Here is a 19,734-nt window from a genome sequence, read left to right as displayed (position 1 = left end):
CTTCTTAGATATTAACAGAGAGCTCTAAGAAATACTAGGCCAGATTCACCATCGGTATAATTTAGGTTACTAAAACCTCTTTTTGTATATGGAAACAGCGGAAGGTTGGAGGAGAAACCAAACAGGCTTCCTTTTCTGTATATGGATTTTGCATCAACATTTCTTTTTGATAAAGTGAATTTTCTTCAGCCTTCCCTCCCTAGAATGGATGTGGTTGGATCACTCCCTCATGGTGCAGAACTCTCAGGGCTATGTGGTCTTTTCTGTCTCAACGAGGCAGCTTGCTCTGATCTAACCCTTTCTTTTGTGAATAGTTATGTTATAGGAGTTTCTACTTTAGGATAGTAATAATGAGGTAAAAGCTCAGGAAATATGATGCTACTACTTTATTATAAACTTCAGTCCAAAGATTTTTTTGCACTGTATTTATCCAGTGACCTCACACTAGGATTCTGGTTGAAGTTGTTTTTATTGCTCATGTTCTCATTTATTTCAGTGTGGGAGATAATATAATCTGAGTAGAATACAACAGTAGCACCTCTGTTAAGGGAATGAACTAATTCTTTAATGGTTTAGAATTACCATTTTAAAAAATTTTAAATCCTTTATGATCAAAATGTAAGTGTTGAATATACCATGCAATTAGTCACATTAGTAAAATTTGACTAACAGAGGGCATGGCTATGATTGCTTTAAAGCAAATGTAGCAGCTAAGTTTGATTCTTAGGTGGGTACATATATGTTACACATTGGCTTCATGTAACCTTAAAACTAATTTTCTTTAAATATCAACAGATTCCTTTTTAAATTGAACTGTTGTCTAATTACTGACATTGCTGTGAAGAGAAAAGGATTGAAGCAATGCTTTGACATGTACTTTATTTGCATAAAAGAGACATTACTGTTTGCCAGCATAAAGATATTAATCTGTCTTTCAACAATGTGCAGTAAGCTTTTCATAAAAATGCTTTTAATACTGAGTGACATTTATTGTCTTTCTTCTGAGCATGTCTGTAACTATATGAACTATAAGTATGCATTTTTAAAATCGTGTTTGAGTTATTTATGCATCAGTACTATTGAATTGTTTGTAGACATTAATTGAATGGCATGGTTATAATATCATAGAAAAATCTTCTGCTGGAGCAATTTGCTGCAAGTCCCCAGGCGTTAGGATAGCAATGACAATCTCTGTCAGCTGGCATGTGGCAGTCTCCCAATTACTCAATTTCTATATTATAGTTTCAAATGTTAGAGAAAACATCACTTTTTAAGATGTGATCATTGTCCTGACCTGTTAAATTCTAAATATGGCCTTTTCCCACCCAGCTAACATTTTTGAGATTTCATTTTTTCTTTCCTCATTTTCAGTAAAGCCAGAGTCAAAATCACAAAGGAAGGACCAAGAGGAAAAAGGCTATGATCAGAAATATTTCATTTAAATAACTTGCTATGGGTTTCTTTTGTTTGTGGCCTTTTTTTTTTTAAACTATTTAAACATATGGTAAGTTTCTAAAAGAAAAGTGTCTCCAAACCAGAGAACTGAAATTTCATTTAGAAAATAGTCAGATATTTGGCAGCTTTTTTTTTTTTTTTAATTTCAGTTCTGAACTGCACCGTGACTAAAGCAAAATTTATTTTCAACCTTATTTTTCTCTTATCTACATCTGCTGCTACCAGGCATAGTGTTGAAACAAGGAATATTTATGAGGCAGTAATTACCATGAAACACCTTGATTTTGCCTAAATTAATTGCACAAGTGGGGAGCTGCAGTTTCTGAACCCAAGGATCTGTGCTTCTCCTGGTGAGTGTCAGTGGGTGAGCAATGGCTAAGGGCCAAATGCCCACCCAGCCGTTCACTCACTCCCCTCCTTGGCAGGACAGGCAGAGAAAATAGGATGAGAAAAACTTGTGGGTTGAGGTAAAAACAGCTAACTTGCATACCAATTACTGTTTTAGGCAAAACAGACTTGACTTGGGGAAAACTAATTTAATTTACTGCCAGCCAAAATAGATTTCAGTAGTGAGAAACAAAGACAAACACTAAAAAAACAGCATCCCTCCCTCATCTCACAGGCTCTTCAGACTTCTCTCCAGACTCTACCCACCCTGAGCAGGGCAGGCAGGGATAGGGGCTACAGTTAGTCTATTATGGTTCCTCTCTGCCTCTCTTTCCATCTCATGTTTTCTTCCCGCTCCAGTATGGGTCTGTCCACGGGCTGCAGTAGTACAGAAAAAAAATCTGCTCCAGCATGGGGTCTCCAGGGGCTGCAGTTCAGAAGTCTGCTCTGACAGGGGGTCCTCCGTGGGCTGAAGTGCAATCTCTACTCTGACACCTGGAGCTCCTCCTCCACCTGACCTTGGTGGTCACACTGCTATTTCTCACTCTGTTTTCCCCTCCTCTTCTGCCTGCCTAGCATCTTTTCCGTTCTCCAATACCACACCCATGGCTGATGGGTTTAGCTGTGCCCCGCAGCTGGCTGAAAGCAGCCGTGTCTGGCACAGGGCAGTCCCTGGGCTCTGCTCACAGAGGCCACACCGGTAGACCCCCACTCCCAAACCCTTGACACCAATACCAACACGTTAGCTTATCTGTCTGCAGCACTGAAGACGGTGCTTATGGGAGGGACCATACCTTTGTCATATGCCATAAAAGACAGCGTGGTCTAAGACTTGCAAACGAAGTAACAAATCTTTGAACTTGACAGCATATAAAAGCCCTTCAGTTCTCTAATAACGTTTATTTATTTAGCTTCTCTGAATGAATACATATAAACAATTTGTTGCCTTTAAAAGGATAGCTTTTAATATTAATTATTAAATATGCTTTAATTTGTTTTCAGAAGACCAGTTATGAGTCATCATTATCCCTTACACAATCCCATTCTCCAACTTTAGGATTTACATTGCTCTTCACATTTAAAGGGATCACTAAAACATTTATATCGTGGTATATCTTATATATTTGCGTAGTGTATGTAATGTGATTGGGAGCCCATGGAATTCAGAATGAAACTGAATTATTAAAGATAGAAGGTAAATTTAAATGAATCAGTTCAACAAAGCTCTGATGTATGTAAAATTAAGAAAATTCACAACTGCACTAGGAAGGGGTCAAGAATGGTGTTGAAATTTCAGGCAGAATGTTAGGAATTAAGAGCCAAAGGGCATTGATAAAGGAGAAGAAATAAAATAAATGGGATTACCCATTTAATGAGACTAGGAATGATTTAAAATTCAACAGAGACTCTATTTGGAAAAGACGGGAGAAAAAAATCTTTTTTTTTTTTTTTTCCAAAGATATATCCAAAATTTCTGACTAGATCTTTAAAGCTTATAAATATTGATCTAAAAACAAGCTGATTTTGCAGATCCTAAATTTTCAGAAAGTATACACTAAGAAAGACGAAAAAAACTTGGAGTCTGGCTAGCATACAAATAGACCATAGCTACAGGTATTTCTGACTACTGTGTGCAGAATGCAGTTCTATATGTGTGTGGACATTTATGCTAAACATATTTGTACTTGTTCTTCTGACTAAAAAGGACTTATGCATGTATTTAATTAATTGTCAAACTGTGAGTATATTTAAGGGCATCTTCATTTCCTTGATGTACGGTTTCATGAAATTGCAATATGAACTAAATTTAGATATTGCTATGCTATGCTGCATATATGAATATTTCTCAGTGAATATACTAACCTCTCTCAAGGTGCATCAGTCTACAGAATCACTTTTCACTTTCAGATTCCAGGATCTGGGTTACTCACATACTTCCTTTTGTACTTTTTTATGCCAGGATGAGTACATCTATGTGTGTGTGCATGTGTGGAGGGGCACTGGGTATGGCTCTTGTCTAACCTGTCAGGTTGCCAAGCTGGTAGAAATGGTTCTCGTATATGAAAAACCACCGATTTTGAACCAGCTCCTTTTGTATAATACTAACACGTTGCTATTAATTAGTAGTCTCTCATCTTATCTTCTTGCCTGTGAAGCTATTTTAATTTACATCCTGATAAGGATTTTTTTTTTAAGTTGCAAATAAGTTTGTCATTATTTATTGCAGTATAAATAAATCCAGTTATGTTAGAAATGACCTGTTAATATAATATTTTTCTTTGAGAAAAGCATGTGACACTTGTAATTTAAAAAATATCAATGGCAATAAAAAGAAAGAAATTCATATAAATGGAATGAAAATGTGTTTTGTGGTCCCTGAAGTGGGACCACATAAAAATCACTTTTCCTCCTCATTCCTTTTCTTTCTGAAAAGAAGATATATGTTAAGTGTTAGTATCTAGAAAACATTCTGATGAAAGCCTATTATATTTTCTTTTTCTCTGAAGTTCAAAAAGGCAAAAGAGTATCTCAGTTCACTTTGAGGTTACCTTACAAAAACTTTACAATGATTACAGTAAGCTGTGATATCATGATAAATAAATGTATGATGTAGCATAACACATACTGTGTTTTTCAAGGAGGAAGTCTGATTCCCAAAAGCAAAAATAAACCTAAAATAGCATTAAACCAATAAGACAGTCTAATTGCTTAGAGAGTTTGCGTGACCAGATTATAGTATGTCACTTCTTTTTAGATCAGGTTCTTCTAAGTAAACAGACATCCTTCAGCATCTGAATATTTCCCCGTGGCAGTCTGCTAAGAAAAACACAAGAAGAGATCTATCCAACATCAGTCTTTCCGCTAGCTGTTCCCAGTGATTTATTTGAAGTCCCAAGAATTGCTTATCTGTTGAGACAGAGAAGCAGAGCCCTAGTGCCTACCCATTTGCTCTGTGCAGCAGGTCTATTGTTCTGTCACCATTCCTGAGTGATTGCTTAGGTTGACCTTGGCTGGTGCCCTGATCGGAGGTGATTTTGCAAATACTGGTTTATTTCAGCAGTATTCAAGTAACTTTTGTAAGTTGCTTTTTTCTTAAGAGATTCAAACTCAGAATTGCTAGGACTATAATTCCAACTAGCTCTAGAAGAGGGACTGTATTTACTCATTAGTTTTTCATTCTACAAGGCTTTGTGCTGTCTTCCACATCTCCAAAGGCACAGATGGCTGTATCTTCAAAAAGAGGGAGTCCGCTGCTGCTCTGCCTTATTTTCCTTCTTAATAAATCCACAGTAGTAATGACAGTAGTCAAGGATATCTCAGATACTCTGATTCTTGAAATGGAAGCCCAAGTCTGTACTGAATTGCACTGGTTTCTTTTATAAGTGGAGCACCAAAATGATAAAAAAAAATATGATAAAATTGGGTTCATTTCCTGGGTTAACAGATGCTTAACCAGGATATGCTGTTTAGTCAGTCCTCTACAGAGGAAAAGTAAGGAAGTACTATCTCACACAGATGTTGTGAGGGAAAACTCCACCAGTGATTGCCAGCTGTTAGAAAATGAAATGGTGAGAGCTGTATAAATACCAAGCAGAGTGGAACTAGAGTCAGTAGACACACAGCTGCAAAAACATGATGCTTAGAAGGGGTTTAAAGAAATTAGTACAAGTCAGAAGTGTAACTACATAAATATGCCTTTAGCATATTACGGAAACATGGTCAATATTGATTTTAGTGTATACCTCTTCTGTCAGTGTAATACAAGCCTCTATGTCATCTGTGTCACGAGGTTCCAGGGTGTTCATCTGAATATATCTCTCTGATTTAGCATCCACTTAGACAATGTTGGATCTGTATGAGAATACTGCTTTTCTTTATCATGGTCTGAAACTCTGTGCAATTTTTCTTAATTGTCAAGAATGAGTTAAAGGACAGTGACAAATATTAACTCATACAAATTATACTTTTTGTTAGAAAATCGTCTGGAAATAAACATTGTTCAATATTCAGTATAATGAAGATAAGAACATAGAATAGCACGGCATAATGCAGCTGTATCCTGAAGGCGAATGAGGCATCTGTCTAGACCTCCTCTCCAGATGCAGCCACGTTCCCCAGGCGCTTTATAGCAAGCATGAGCTAGATGCTTGGTGCAGGCATTGCTGACACAGCATGAGAATCTGACAAGTAAAGCAGAAGGAGTAGGAATACATTTAGGTAAAATTCCTGCATTTGCCTGTGTTGTATTAGAAATTATGAAAAATTAATGTAGGTGATTATCCCAGTATAAGAGAGACCTAGGCATACTGGAAATAGTCCGATGGATGGCTAGCAAGATGATGAAGGACAGGAGCACCTCTCCTGTGAGGAGAGGCTGAGAGAGCTGGGATGGCTCAGCCTGGAGAAGGGGAGACAGAGAGGGGATCTCAGTGATGTCTATGAGTACCTGAAGAGAAGGTGTAAAGCCAGAGCCAGTCTATTTTCAGTGGTGTCCAGTGCCAGGACAAGAGGCAATGGGCACAGACTGGAACACATGAGCTTCCTCCTGAACACCAGGAAGAACCTCTCTGTGCAGGTGACATAGCACTGGGACAGGTTGCCCAGAGAAGCCGTGAAGTCTCTTCCTTGGAGATATCCCAAAGCCACCTGGACATGGTCCTGGGCAGCCTGCTCTGGGTGGCCCTGCTTGAGCAGGGGCTTGACCCAGATGGCCTCCAGAGGTATCCTCCAGCCTCTGTCATTCTGTGATGCTGTGATTCTGTCGTTGGCTGTAGAGCTGAAGTGAGATGAACGGACTGTGAAAAAGCAGATAGAGTACAGATGTTCAAAATCTAAAATAAGTGAAAACAAAGCTAAACACTTCAATATCATGGAAAACGACAACCTTTCAGTTGGTTCAAACATAATTACAGATTTTTTTTTTTTTAATTTTCAGCTTATGATTTTTCTGAGATTTTGACTCCCTGACCAAATTTATAAAGGAAAAAATGCAAAAATATTTGATGGGGCAGAAAAGGAATTTTCTGTTTGCCTCAAGTAAGAATAATAGTAGTAAGAGGAGAGGAAGCTTGAAAATGCATCAACTTTCTGTCTCAGTGCAGCAGCAGAAACAGAAATTCTATTGATAGTCAGTGGTCATGTATTTACTTCATGGATTTTCTATTTACAAACATTTTTATTGCTTTTATTAATGATAACTTGTTTTAAGATGAATAAGATCAACACCAACTTATTTTTATTAAAAAATAAATACTTCATCTGACTATTGAAACTAATTAAAATGAATTAAACAATATTAATGTGTGTACAAAATTTTTTGTTGACAATAAGGTTCATTTAGGTAGTGGAAAAGACTGACAAATAGAAACTTAATGGTGATAATACCTCATAAAGTTCAATTATTTTTGAAAGAGGTGGACATTTCTCTTCTATTTCTTTCTTGAGCATATGTCCCAAAATCTTTATCCCTCTAATGTCACCTTTTAGTACTAAATAAGATTAATAACTCTCACTGTTCAAGAAATAATGTGCACAAATACAAACTGTATGCCTTCATAAAGAAAATGTTCTTTTTTACACCTCTAATTCATTCAAAATTAAATATACATATAAATCCAGTCCTTTCGTTAAATAGTGTCTGTGTATGCGAGTGAGATTGGAGGACTGTATTTCCAAATCAAAATAAAGTGAAAGGAAATATACAGTTTGGGGAATATACAATAAAGGCATTGGAAAAATGTCAATTTGATTTAAAGGATATACAAGTAACTGAAGTTACCTGTGTAAGAGTTTGTTTGCCTGAATGTACGTGTCTGTATATCTATATGTACTTAGATACATACATGCATATACATAAATATCTACTTACGACATTTGTATAAGAGTGAGAATCAATGCAGAAGGGCAAATGCTGAGTATCCTGGAGGGCCACAGTAATGGAAGCAGTGACTGTTCTCCAGACTTAAAACAGAGCGGGAGTCCTGGCTTGATTTTAGGAACATACATTCAGTGATATGTTTCAGCTCCATATTTTACGTCCACTGCTGCAAGTATGACAGTCACATATAATTCTGTATTTTCTCTCACAACATTCTGTACCTGTATTTTCTCAGAGCTTTTTCCTTGCACCTGTGGTTTACACAACCAGGGGATTCAGGCACAGAGATACAACACTGGAGACAGTCGACTTGTTTCCTCTGGGAATCCCCAGCTTTGAGTTAGATATCTTGGCTCCTGAATCATGGGGAGATGCAGGGTCTTTGGACTGGGGGTCACGTTTGATATTGTTTCCATGGCTGACAAAGAAATGAATATCTAAACCCAGGCTCAGAGTTGCATCTTGCTACAGGGCATTTGTAGCCATGAAGTTGCTTGTGGATTAGATGCTGCATGCAGGTCAGTCTTTTTTTAGATAAAACCTAGACAGGAGGAGGACCACAGTGCTGTTTCACTGTCTTGAAAACTGAGATGCATGGACTTAAATCCCTGCTCTAAAACAGGCAGTGAACCAGCCCTCCAGAGTTTTAAGAGCTCTAAGTACTAGCCAGAGGATTGGAGGAGAGCAACAGCTTACTGCCTGGGCTGTCAGAAGGGATGGTCAGGTTTCTTCAGGCAAGATGAACAAAACAGTGACAAGCTGTGCATTGCACCAAGGCTAAGACATTAAGTGGCTTAGTGTCGTCAAAGCTGTAATGGCTGTACACGTGCTCAGCAGCAAAACTGTACTGTTAGAAATTTAGGAGGCTCAGGAGACTGGGCACCTAAGAAGCAGGCAGCAGATCAGAGCAGGTGTTTGAAGATGTAAATTTTAATTAAAATCTTTACAGAGTTTGTTAGGAAGGAGGTAAACCTACATAAAGTGTCTAAGCCTTGTCTTTTTCCTTCCTCGTTTTCAATTTATGAACTTAGACTTCCTAACAACCTCTGAACTCCATCAAGGAAATAACACCAGACACCAGTAAAGGATTTTATGGCATCCTCCAGAGGAACCAAAAGATCTGTCTCTCACAGTCACTTGCCCTGCTGGAGCTTCTTGAGGTTTCTTTAGTTTATGCTTTGCAACATCTCTATGAAATATGAGGGCTGGAAAGGGTCTTTGCATCCAATTTCAAATACACAAACTGAGTAATATGGATTTAATATTCAAGGTAAACTGATAAAAGACTGGCAAGGGAACTCAAGTTTAATCCTTTGCTTTGACCCTGCTCCTTGAAAGATGCAGAAAATTATAATAATAAATAACAGATTGATAAGAAATACAATGAAATTAAATGAGTATAAAAAAAATACGTGGCAACCCTACGTTATTTAAACAAGTTAAGTTTTCAGTAAAACTTTCAGGTCCACATAGGAGTTTTCTAACCAGTAGGGGGGAAAGTCAATCTTTAATACACCAGCAGCATGAATCAGACCAGCAGTTAGTTGTGTCATTACTGTTTTCTGCAATTCCTTGCATGTTAAGATCAGTACAGGTGATTGTATTTATTAATTTGATGAAAGAATTGTGACGGTTGTGAAGACAAGTATTCAATGGAAAAAAGACATTTAAAAATGTTGTAGGATAAGAAATCCAGGGGCAGGGAGAAATATTCTAGTTAATATTTTTCCAGTTTATAGAATTTGACACACTCTGTAAGAATTCACATATCAGTGTAATGAATTATGTAGACGTAAAAAGCAAAACAAAACAAAATGTAGGCCAGGGTGGCTCTTTTTTTCCAGATGCTTAAGCTCAGAAAATATGAAAATATCTCTGACTCTTCACTTTCAGTTAGCATATTTTACAGAACAAAGGCAAATGTAGATGGCTAAATACATCTGATGTAAGATAATAAGAAAAAATAAGCAGAGAATGTTTATGCATTTAACTTTGAGACAAGCCGTACACTTCAGAATTAAATTCTAACCCACTTGAAGATGATGGGAGAATTTGAACTTCTGTCAAGGCAGAAATTTCCTATAGGAGGCTGTTTTCTGAACACAAACAGCCATTCAGATTTGGGTTAAGTTTAGTGAGGCTTGGTGGTCAAAAACCAGAACAGCTCAAACAGGCATTTTCAGACCTCAAATTGCAGTCCGTCTAACCAGTCAGAGCTCTTAAAAGCGAGGCACTGGTTGTATTTTGTTTTGCTTTGTTTTCCTTCCCATAGGCACACTTTTTTTTTTTTTTCCCCTCATTCTGCATCCCCAGCTGTTGGTTATCAAATCTCTGTTGGAGAATTTAATGAATAAAAGTCTGTGGGGATTAACTTGATAAGACGTTCATGTATATCAAGCACTAAAATGCTGTTGTAATGCAATAGTTCAAAATCTTATCAGTAGTAACATATTAATAATGGCACATTTTTTGGAAGGCTTTACTGGAAAGGATGTAAACAGGCTGGACACACTGGAGGGAACTTAACCCAGGCCCCTGCCTTCAATGTGATAATTTCCTTTTTAGCTTGATAGCAGTTTCCTAATTCCATACCTTACCGAGTCTGATTAAAAAAAAAAAAAAAGTAAAAAAAAAAAAAGGTAAAAAAAAAAGAAGTAGAGGTATAAGACGTTGAAGGGACTTGGAAATATAAAGCATATTATCAGCTTTTTCTTGGGGCACAAGGTCAATACTAATAGTTTAACTAGTGTAGCAACTGTCCTTTTTAAAGGAGTGACTCATACTGGAATGATAAAAATACTCCAGTGCTAAGTGTTGTTCCATATGGCTCAGACTTAAACAAAGGATGTCATTCAAGGGCCATAGGACTGCCAGTCAGGGAGGGCCACACCGCACACTGTTCTGACCCTGCTCTGACTCAGGATAATGCTGCAAAAAAGGCTGCTTATGTTTCTCAACCTGGGATGCTGGTTATCTGCTAAGGAAAAAGAATATATCAGCAAACATGATAATGTAATTGCTAACATTTTTTTCTATCTTGCACATCAGTTTCCTAGATGTGATTCGGATCCTGAGAAACACTGATGACTTACAGAATGAAGTTGAAAGTGTTGGGTTATATTTAGGTACCTGAGTATTTAATCAGTTTGGTTACTGACGCAAAGTCCATAAACAACAAGAAGTAATAAATCAATATCAGAAAGAGTAAAGATAGAATCATTTTTAAAAGTTGTTTGGATGTTGTACTTTCCTGGGCTGATCAAAAGAATTTTGGAATTTCAAAATTTCTCTCGACTTTGAAATCTTTCTCTTGACCTTTGGTTCATCCCAGGGATTGTAGACCAAGTGTTTGCAATAGGTGCTTGGCTTTTTGCTATACAGAACAACTTTTGCCGTATAGAACAGCTTTGTGGGCAAACTGAAGGCACTGGACCATCAATTGTGATACCCATACTGCTGTCTTTCTAGAAGACACACTTTGAAATAAAAATGAAAATTGCCACTGATCCCTGTGGTCATTAGAGTAGATCCTTTGTGTGTATCTGTCACTGTGTTCACAAAGAACCAAGAAAAAAATACAAATATGAACTTTTGCTTTTCCTCTTCTTTCTGATGAAAGACATGAGCTGAAGTTAATGACTGCCTCACAATGATATGGCCATAATTTCAGCTATGAATCAGGAAACATCTGTAAGTGTGGTGTCTTCCCATGAGAAATACAGACTATCAATATATTTTATTTCATATTATTTATTTTTCATGTCTGAATGTACTGTCAAATGCCTTTTGATTAATAAATGAGGCTTTAATGCAACATGGTGTCATTAGTATTCAAATTTTCTAAGTTTCATTTTCATTTTTTTCCATCATTATTTCTTCTGTTCCTCTAGTTTTGGTATGATCACCGAGTTTGATTGCAAAATTTACCTCATAGAAACAGTGAATTTCATAAATACCTGAAGAACTTCTCATTTCTGTGCAGTAACTTAAGGAAACATACAACCAAGCTTAGGAGGTATACACATACATTTAAAATGTTTGAAGATGGCAATACTACTTGCCTTTTCTGACTGTGGAGACTCGTCTGAAATCCAAATGCAGCAAATCCCTATGGACCTGGCTATAGTGCACTGAATTATTGCCAGCCCTTCAGTTGTTTGTTACCTCTGCTTAACCAGGTATATCTCATCTTGCAGGCTTTCATGAAGAACTGCGTATACTGTCCACACCCATTCAATGCAGTCAACTGAGTTAGCTTGCACTGCTTATATAAATGCAGTAGTCAGCCTTCTGTACACCATTTTCTGGTATGGGGAACGTACTATAGAGCTCACGAAAGCTGAATTTCAACAGCAAAATTTATTTCAAATCCATCTGTATTGGGTTTACATAGCAAAGCTTTGGTAGCTGGGGGGCCATAGGAGTGGCTTCTGTGAGAATCCAGAAGCTGCCCCATGTTAGATAAGGGCCCTGCCACTGGCCAGAGCCGAGCCAATAAGCGATGTGGCTTGTGCCTCTGTGAGAGCAGATTTAAGAAAGGGGAAAAAAACAAGCATACAAAAAGAACTGCTGTGGAACAGCAGCTGGGAGAGAGAGGGGAGAGAACCAGCCCTGCAGACCCCCAGGTCAGTGCAGCAGGAGGGCAGGAGGTGCTCCAGGCAGGCAGCAGCAGTTCCCCTGCGGCCTGTGGAGAGGCCCCTGGTGGAGCAGGCTGTCCCCCTGCAGCCCATGGGTCCCACACGGAGCAGATCTCCACGCTGCAGCCCGTGGAGGAGCCCCCGGTGGAGCAGGTGGATGTGGCCTGGAGGAGGCTGCGGCCCATGGAGAGCCCCCGCAGGAGCAGGCCCCGGGCCGGAGCTGCAGCCCGTGGAGAGGAGCCCACGCAGGAGCAGGGGTCTGGGGGGAGCTGCCGCCCGTGGGGGACCCGTGCTGGAGCAGTTTGCTCCTGGGGGATGGACCCCGTGGTACGGAGCCGTGTGGGAGCAGTTGTTGAAGAGCTGCTGCCTGTGGGCAGCCCCCGCAGGCTCAGTTCGGGAAGGACGGCATCCCGTGGGAGGGACCCCACGGGGAGCAGGGGCAGAGAGGGACCGTGAAGGAGCAGCGGAGACGAAGCATCAGGGACTGACCGCAGCCCACATTCCCCATTCTGTGCTGCTCAGGGAGGAGGTAGAAGAGGATGGATGGGGGGAAGGCATTTTTAGTTTGTTTTCTTTGTTTTTCACTTCTCTAGCTTGTTAGTAATAGGTAATACATTTCTCTAATCTCCCTATGCTGAGTCTAATTTGCCCTTCACGATAATTGTTGAGCGACCTCCCTGTCCTTATCTCAAACCTTTAGCCCTGCCATTGTAGTTTCTTACCCTTTCCCTTTGAGGAGGGGGAATGAGAGAGCAGTTGTGGTGGAGCTTGGCTGCCCACGTGAGTGGAACCACCACACCCTCTTAGTTTAATTATCAGGTTTGTAAATGGATTCTTAAAGTAAAAGCAAATTATTCACTAGTAGTTAGATTCATGTACTCAATACTAGTTCCATATGCACAACTGTCTCTTGTCTTTATCTGTACTTGTGTTCTCAGTGATTAGTGAATGTATTTAGTATCACAACCATTTTGTGCAATAAGGTAGCTGACACTTAGAAATACACTTGGGTTTCTGTAAACTGCAACTGAAATCAGAGCTAAAATGCCTTTTAACATAAAGCTCAAAAGGGAGTCCGAACAGACTTATCAGAGGCCTGGAAAAGATGGGCTACTGTAAAGGATGGAAAAAAATGTTTTCATTTAGAAAGAGATGAATAATAGAATATAGAATTTAAAAAGTACCTACAAAGAGGAATCAGTTTGGAAAGGACAAAGTAGAATCAATTAATCATAGAATGGCTTGGGTTGGAAGGGACCTTAAAGATCATCTAACTCCATCCCCCCTGCCGTAGCCAGGGATGCCACCCACTAGATCAGGTTGGCCAAGGCCCCATCCAGCCTGGCCTTGAACACGTCCAAGGATGGGGCATCCACAACTTCTCTTGGCAACTTGTGCCAGTGCCTCACTACCCTTACAGTGAAGAATTTCCTCCTAATGGCTACTCTAAATCTATCCTCTTTTAGTTTAAGATCATTCCCCCTTGTCCTATCATTATCTACCCTAGTAAAGAGTCCTTCTGCATCTTTTTTATAAGACCCCTTTAATTACTGAAAAGTCGCACCAAGGTCTCCCTGGAGCCTTCTCTTCTCCAGGCTGAACACCAGCAGTTCTCTCATCCTTTCTTCATAGGAGAAGCCCTCTGATCATCTCGTAGCCCTCCTCTAGACTCGCTCTAACAGGTTCACATCTTTCTCGTGCTGGGAGCCCCAAACCTGGATGCAGCACTCCAGGTGGGACCTCACAAGGGCAGAGTAGAGGGGGACAATCACCTCCTTTGACCTGCTGGTCACACTTCTTCTGATGCAGCCCAGGATGCAGTTGGCCTTCTGGGCTGCAAGCACACACTGCTGGCTCATGTTGAGCCTTTGGTCCACCAGAACCCCCAAGTCCTTCTCTGCACGGCTGCTTTCGATGAGCTCTTCTTCCAGTCCGTACTCATGTCTGTGTGCAGCACCTTGCACTTGGACTTGTTGAACCTCATGTGGTTGGGGGAATGGGATAGTCTCTTAAGATCACTTCTGAATCTATTTGTCTTTATGTTTCTCTATTTGAGGTCCACTTGTCTAAAGTTGAGAATCATTCTTTCTAACTTTTGCCAACTAAAGACATGAGTGGATTAAGCCCCTTTGTAGTTATTGGAGGAAGATAGAAGAAAAAGTTGATATTTCCTGACCTAGAAAAGTTGGTACAAATCAGACACAAGCAAAGTGTCTTTCTCTACTGACAAACCTGTACAGCTGACTTAGACTAAAAATCTACTTTTTAGGTAGCTGAAATCCTACCTTGTATTTTTATATAAATTCTATATTAGTCCACAGATGAATTATTTAAAACCAAGTTGCATGTAAATATGCAACAAAAATATTGAAATCCTGAAAAATTTCATAATGAAAGAGATAAAATATAACTAATTCATGTTTTTTTTTTTTGTGGATGGCTAAACAATTATAATGCCTCAATGATAAAGAATAAATAAATAAATAAATAAATAAGCCAGTATATATGTCTAATGTCTAGAAGTCTAATGATTCTTAAAAAGTGAAAGCAAAATTGCAACCCTTCCCATTAAAACAAAGTATTGACCAATCAATAACTCTTAACTCATAGGAAAAAAAAATAGGACCAAGAAAGACATTGAGTACAGGTTAAAAGTCATGTTTAGTATCAGAACTGGGAACTGAAGATGTTCTGGAGATAAGCAGGCATATAATTCAAAAGTGAAAATGGCAGCAGCCCAGAAAATTGCAATCCTACTTGCAATTGCAATTTCAATCACTGAAATGTTTTCTCATGTGGCCTGATTTTGCATTCATACATTTTCAGGACTAATTTTATATTCCCCAAATTTCCTTACAAAATATAGGAAGAACATCTTTTCTCCAAATATTAATGTCAAATTCTTATCATGTCATTTTAGTAGTTTCGTGAATGTTAGTGACCTGAACAGATGAAAAGTGCTTTTGTGTGGATACTGACCATTACATGACTGTGATAATCTTTTGTCCCGTTAGCTCTAAGTCTAATAGGAATTGAAAGCAATTCCTATTAATGTTATTTTTACTATGAAGTTGATTATTTCTTCTGTCTTTTCAGAGTATGAGATCTTTTTGTTCATAGTACACAAAGAAATGCAGTGGAGCTTTTAAGTTACATATGTCTGGACAGAAGCTTTGTGAGCCTTTTGAAATGTTACAGAATTAAGGGGCACTCATACAAGAATGGTGATACTTGTTTATCCTCTTCACCAGGCTGCAGAAGTATTATGCAGTGGGTCCCAAATTCCAATGGTGCACAGAAACAACTGATGTATTAGTTTGTTATTAAAAGTGGCTTTACATGCACTGGAAAGCTAATGAGACTAGCAGTGATATCTTAAATCATGCCCTTAAAAGAAAAAAAAAAGTGAAAAATTCGGTTAAAAAGTTATAAGACATCAGAACATTCAAACAATTAGAATTCATGAATGTCCAGATGTTCCTTCTGCTGATAAATATGTTTGGTAATCTGATAGCTGGTGAAAGCTGTTGGGGAAGATGTATACGAGTATAAACAGAATATTGGTGGGAATATAAGCAGGACATTAGCTGAGAAACATTAAGGACCTAAATAATTAGATTAATATAATATTTAAGAAAACAATGTTTATAGCAAAATATCTATACAAGATCATCTTTTAATATTTGTACCTACACATCTTACAAAAGTGGAACAAAATCAGCATTTAAAAACTTCTATAGGAATTGGACTCTCTACTAAACAAAACAGTTAAAAAGTCATTGTGGTATGCAATGGGAGTGTGTACTGAGCAGTGCTTTTGTTACTGTTCTACACAGCTAGTTTTGAGAGCTTGCTATAATCTTCATTAAGTAAAGAAGCTCTAAATCAGATTATACATCTGGCAGTAATTAAACAAAACAGTTACCATCCGGGGACGTAGTACTTCCACTGGAAAAAAAATCAACGACAACAACAAAAACCCAACCCAACATTCAGTGGTATAATAAAATTACAGGCATACATAATTCCCTTGTATCTTCATGAACTATATTCACACACATTTATCTTCATTACATCAGCCTTTTGCCAATACGTTGAACTGAGGAATGCACCATAGATGACAAACTACATCAGACCATGCAATGTTTTATTGTGTGCTGTGAAAAAAATTGTGGAATTATTGCAGTATGATATCTGAATAGAGGAGATATGGGAGAATCTTTAGCACAAAGAGGGTCATCTTGACCAGGATGTTGAACAAAAACAACAGTTAACGCCAGGAGATAGTTAATAGTCTCAGAAAGTGATTGGTAGAAGCACCACCTCATTTTATATTTTTATCACTACAAAATTTGGTTTGAAGGATATCAACAAACATATTAAAAGATAGATTAGATGACCTATGTTCCCCACCCTCATTTTTATTTTCTGTGGTTCTGTGAGTCTTTTGAGAGACTTAAATAAAAATTATATAAATTAAATATTTAAAAGGAAAATAAGGTTACAAGTAATATAAGAGGACTTGCTGAATGAAATGTTAGACAGTCTGCTCTGAACAATGGCTACCTAAGGTGAACCTAGTCTGGTGATTAACATTAGCCAAGATTAAGCAAATGGATTATGATGTTTTTTCCTAGCTGAGCGCACTTGGAATAAGACTGAGGATGTTCACTTCATATGGCATAGGCAATTTATGAATCTCTGAAAACAAGCTATTTTTTTTTATTTACATAGGATGTGACAGTGGGTGAGTATAATGAAATTATATGCAATACTTAACAGCTAAGAGACATTAGATTTATTCTTATAGTTCAGAATAAACTGTTCCACTTAGTGTCGTTATAAAATTGAGCAGCTTTGTGCAAAAACTTTGAACAATTGATTTGGTTTATGAGAATGCAGGCAATGAGATTCATTTTTGAATTCTGTTCCAGTTTCTTGCAGAGTCAAATTTTTAATGTTGTAATTGTCGTGCTATCTTAGACATTCTGGATGATGTAAGATCATCTGATTATAGCTTAATTTTAGAAGAAAATTGTTAGAATGTGACAACCTGTAGAATGAAATCGCAACTTCTACAACATGTTGATTATTAATTTGTTGACATATTTCATATTTGTATGAATGATGATAAAGTGAAATTATAAGGTATCTGAAAGATGGATAAGCAATTTCCACTATTAAAATTAATACTAGAAAGTATTTGTGCATGGTGTGCTATGCATCCATCAGTTCCCTGCCAAAACTATATATCATTCATTTTCTGCTTTGCTAAAGAAGACTTCTTTTCCTTAGATACTTTTGTAAATTCAAATTATTTCATGTTTATAATGAAAATTGACATTTTGCTTTCTGTATTTTGTCTTTGTTTTTTTTGGATTCTGTTACTGCTGGTGTCAATATGCAGTCTAATAATTATCTCTGTGTAAACTATATTGTGTTTCTCTTCCAAATATTGATGCTTACATAACTGAATGTTTTACATGAGTACAAACGTCCAGCACAACTTCTAAGAGTCTAATTCAAAAGCAATTATTATCAGTAGCCTTATCAACCAGCCTTAGTCTGGTTGAAAGGGGGTAATTTGCCATGTAGATCACCTAGGAACTTTTCTTCTGTTATAACTGCCTTCTTTTGTGTGGATCATTTTCTCTGAAGAGTAGAAAAGTTCTTGTTCCAGCTAGCAACATAAATGCCCTGAATAGATTTCCTCTAGGAACATTACTATGTAGAGAATAAGGCATGAGACTTAAAAATGTCTGGTCCAGATTGTGTCCCTAGTCTTAACTCTAAAACCTCTCCATTTAGAACTGTAATGAAAATTGAAGCAGCTAATGAACAGAGGTGTCAAAAATGAACAACTGTATTTCACAGTGATTTCAGTAGAAGTGGAGCTCCACCCCATGATAGAAAGCAAGCCACTTCTGTAGCCATCATGAACTAGCTTGTATAACTTGCTGCATCCAACTTGTACATTTCCTCCTGCATATTCCTTATGGTGGTTGTTGTTATTATTTTAAATGGAAATTTGATTGCCTATATCTATCTTTGTATACATCGTTCTCATGCAGATCTCTTTGTTTTTTAATTTTATCACTTAAAACGAGTAAAATTTGCACCATAGATAGTATATTAAAAGGTGACTTTCTTCCTGTGCCCTGATCATTGTTCAAAATAAATAAATAACTATAACTATATATATACATATTAATTGTTAATTTTATAGTGACAGGAACATTTAAGAAGTTATTAACTCTCAGTGAAGGCAAAACACCCAAGCTGAAAACAGTGCTTTTTTGGAAAAGCTGTAAGAACACAAGAGAATCTTGACAAATTTGACTTTATTTGAATCTTGACTGTCTTGAAAAAGGTAACATTTTCTTATCAGTTTCAGAACTGAAGTATTGAAGTAGTAGAATACATCAAAATATTGTTTTCCATAGCTTCATTAAGAAAAAAACATAGTAGTCAGAAGAGATTGTTCCATTAGTGGGTATGGCAACTGCATCAAGGTGACATTGTCAAAGAATTTAATTTATATTATTTTGATGACGAACATATTCCCTGAGACTACTATTCAGCTTTTTAGTAAAACTGTGCTAGAAGTTCATCTTCCAGGCTGATTAGTTGACTAGAAGTTTCTACTCTGTGCTCTAGCCAAAGCAAAACAATCATTAAGATACAGCAAATTTATTCAATTAAATGATTGTCATTAAAGTATCTGCATGTAGATTGGATTCAAATGAAAAGGCTGTTGTGAGAGTACTCCATTTTCAAGCAGGAAGACAGTCGACATAGTTGTAAGAAACAATCTGTTATTTAAAAGAACATTATGTAAATGTTTCAACCATAGAAAACTACTACTACTACTGAAGAATACCTGAAATGTAGTGTCTTTATAAAGGATTTAAAGACTTTTCTCTTAATAAAAAATCATATATGATCAGTAGGTTTTCACTCAGTATAACTGAAAATATTGAAGTGGTTGATTTATTTATCATGAAAGATAAAACTTACAATAAAATAGCAAATGATCTGTTAATTTAAGATGTACCATAGCATTAACATTTTTTGGGCCTTCTTCTGGTATAATTTACAACATAGTAAATCAGGAGTCTTTTATCTGAATCCAGTGTATTTGTCCTGGTGTAAAACTAATAGATTAGTAAAGTAAAATAGATTTTACTAATAGATTAGTAAAGTAAAGTAAATTATATTGTCTTTCAGTTTTGTTATTTTGGACTGAATATGGCTTATGAATTGAAGAAGCATGAATTGCTTCTTTCTCATAAAGATTTTGCTAATATATTAAATATGAAATGCTGTCATTAGCTTCATCCTCAAGGAAAAAAAAATGTAATTATCATTCTGGACTAG

At 37.4% G+C, this 19,734-nt stretch overlaps 1 protein-coding gene across 7 annotated transcripts in view; it reads left to right on the top strand.

The window, feature by feature from the left end:
* Nucleotides 1-19,734, top strand: part of RP1 (RP1 axonemal microtubule associated) — a 217,428-nt gene that overhangs the window by 9,415 nt on the left and 188,279 nt on the right. Inside the window, exon 1 of one of the 7 annotated variants that reach the window (XM_083823905.1) lies at nucleotides 18,706-18,727. The exons of the other annotated variants lie outside the window; for them this stretch is intronic. The gene's annotated coding sequence lies outside the window, so the exon portion shown is untranslated. Of the gene's footprint in view, nucleotides 1-18,705; nucleotides 18,728-19,734 lie in introns of those variants that run through there. 7 annotated transcript variants of the gene reach the window in all.

This window comes from Anser anser, assembly GCF_964211835.1.
Source record: "Anser anser genome assembly, chromosome: 2".
Classification (NCBI taxonomy): Eukaryota; Metazoa; Chordata; class Aves; order Anseriformes; family Anatidae; genus Anser; species Anser anser.
Note: the sequence above shows the minus strand (reverse complement) of the source record. Positions and strands in the feature narration are given on the sequence as shown.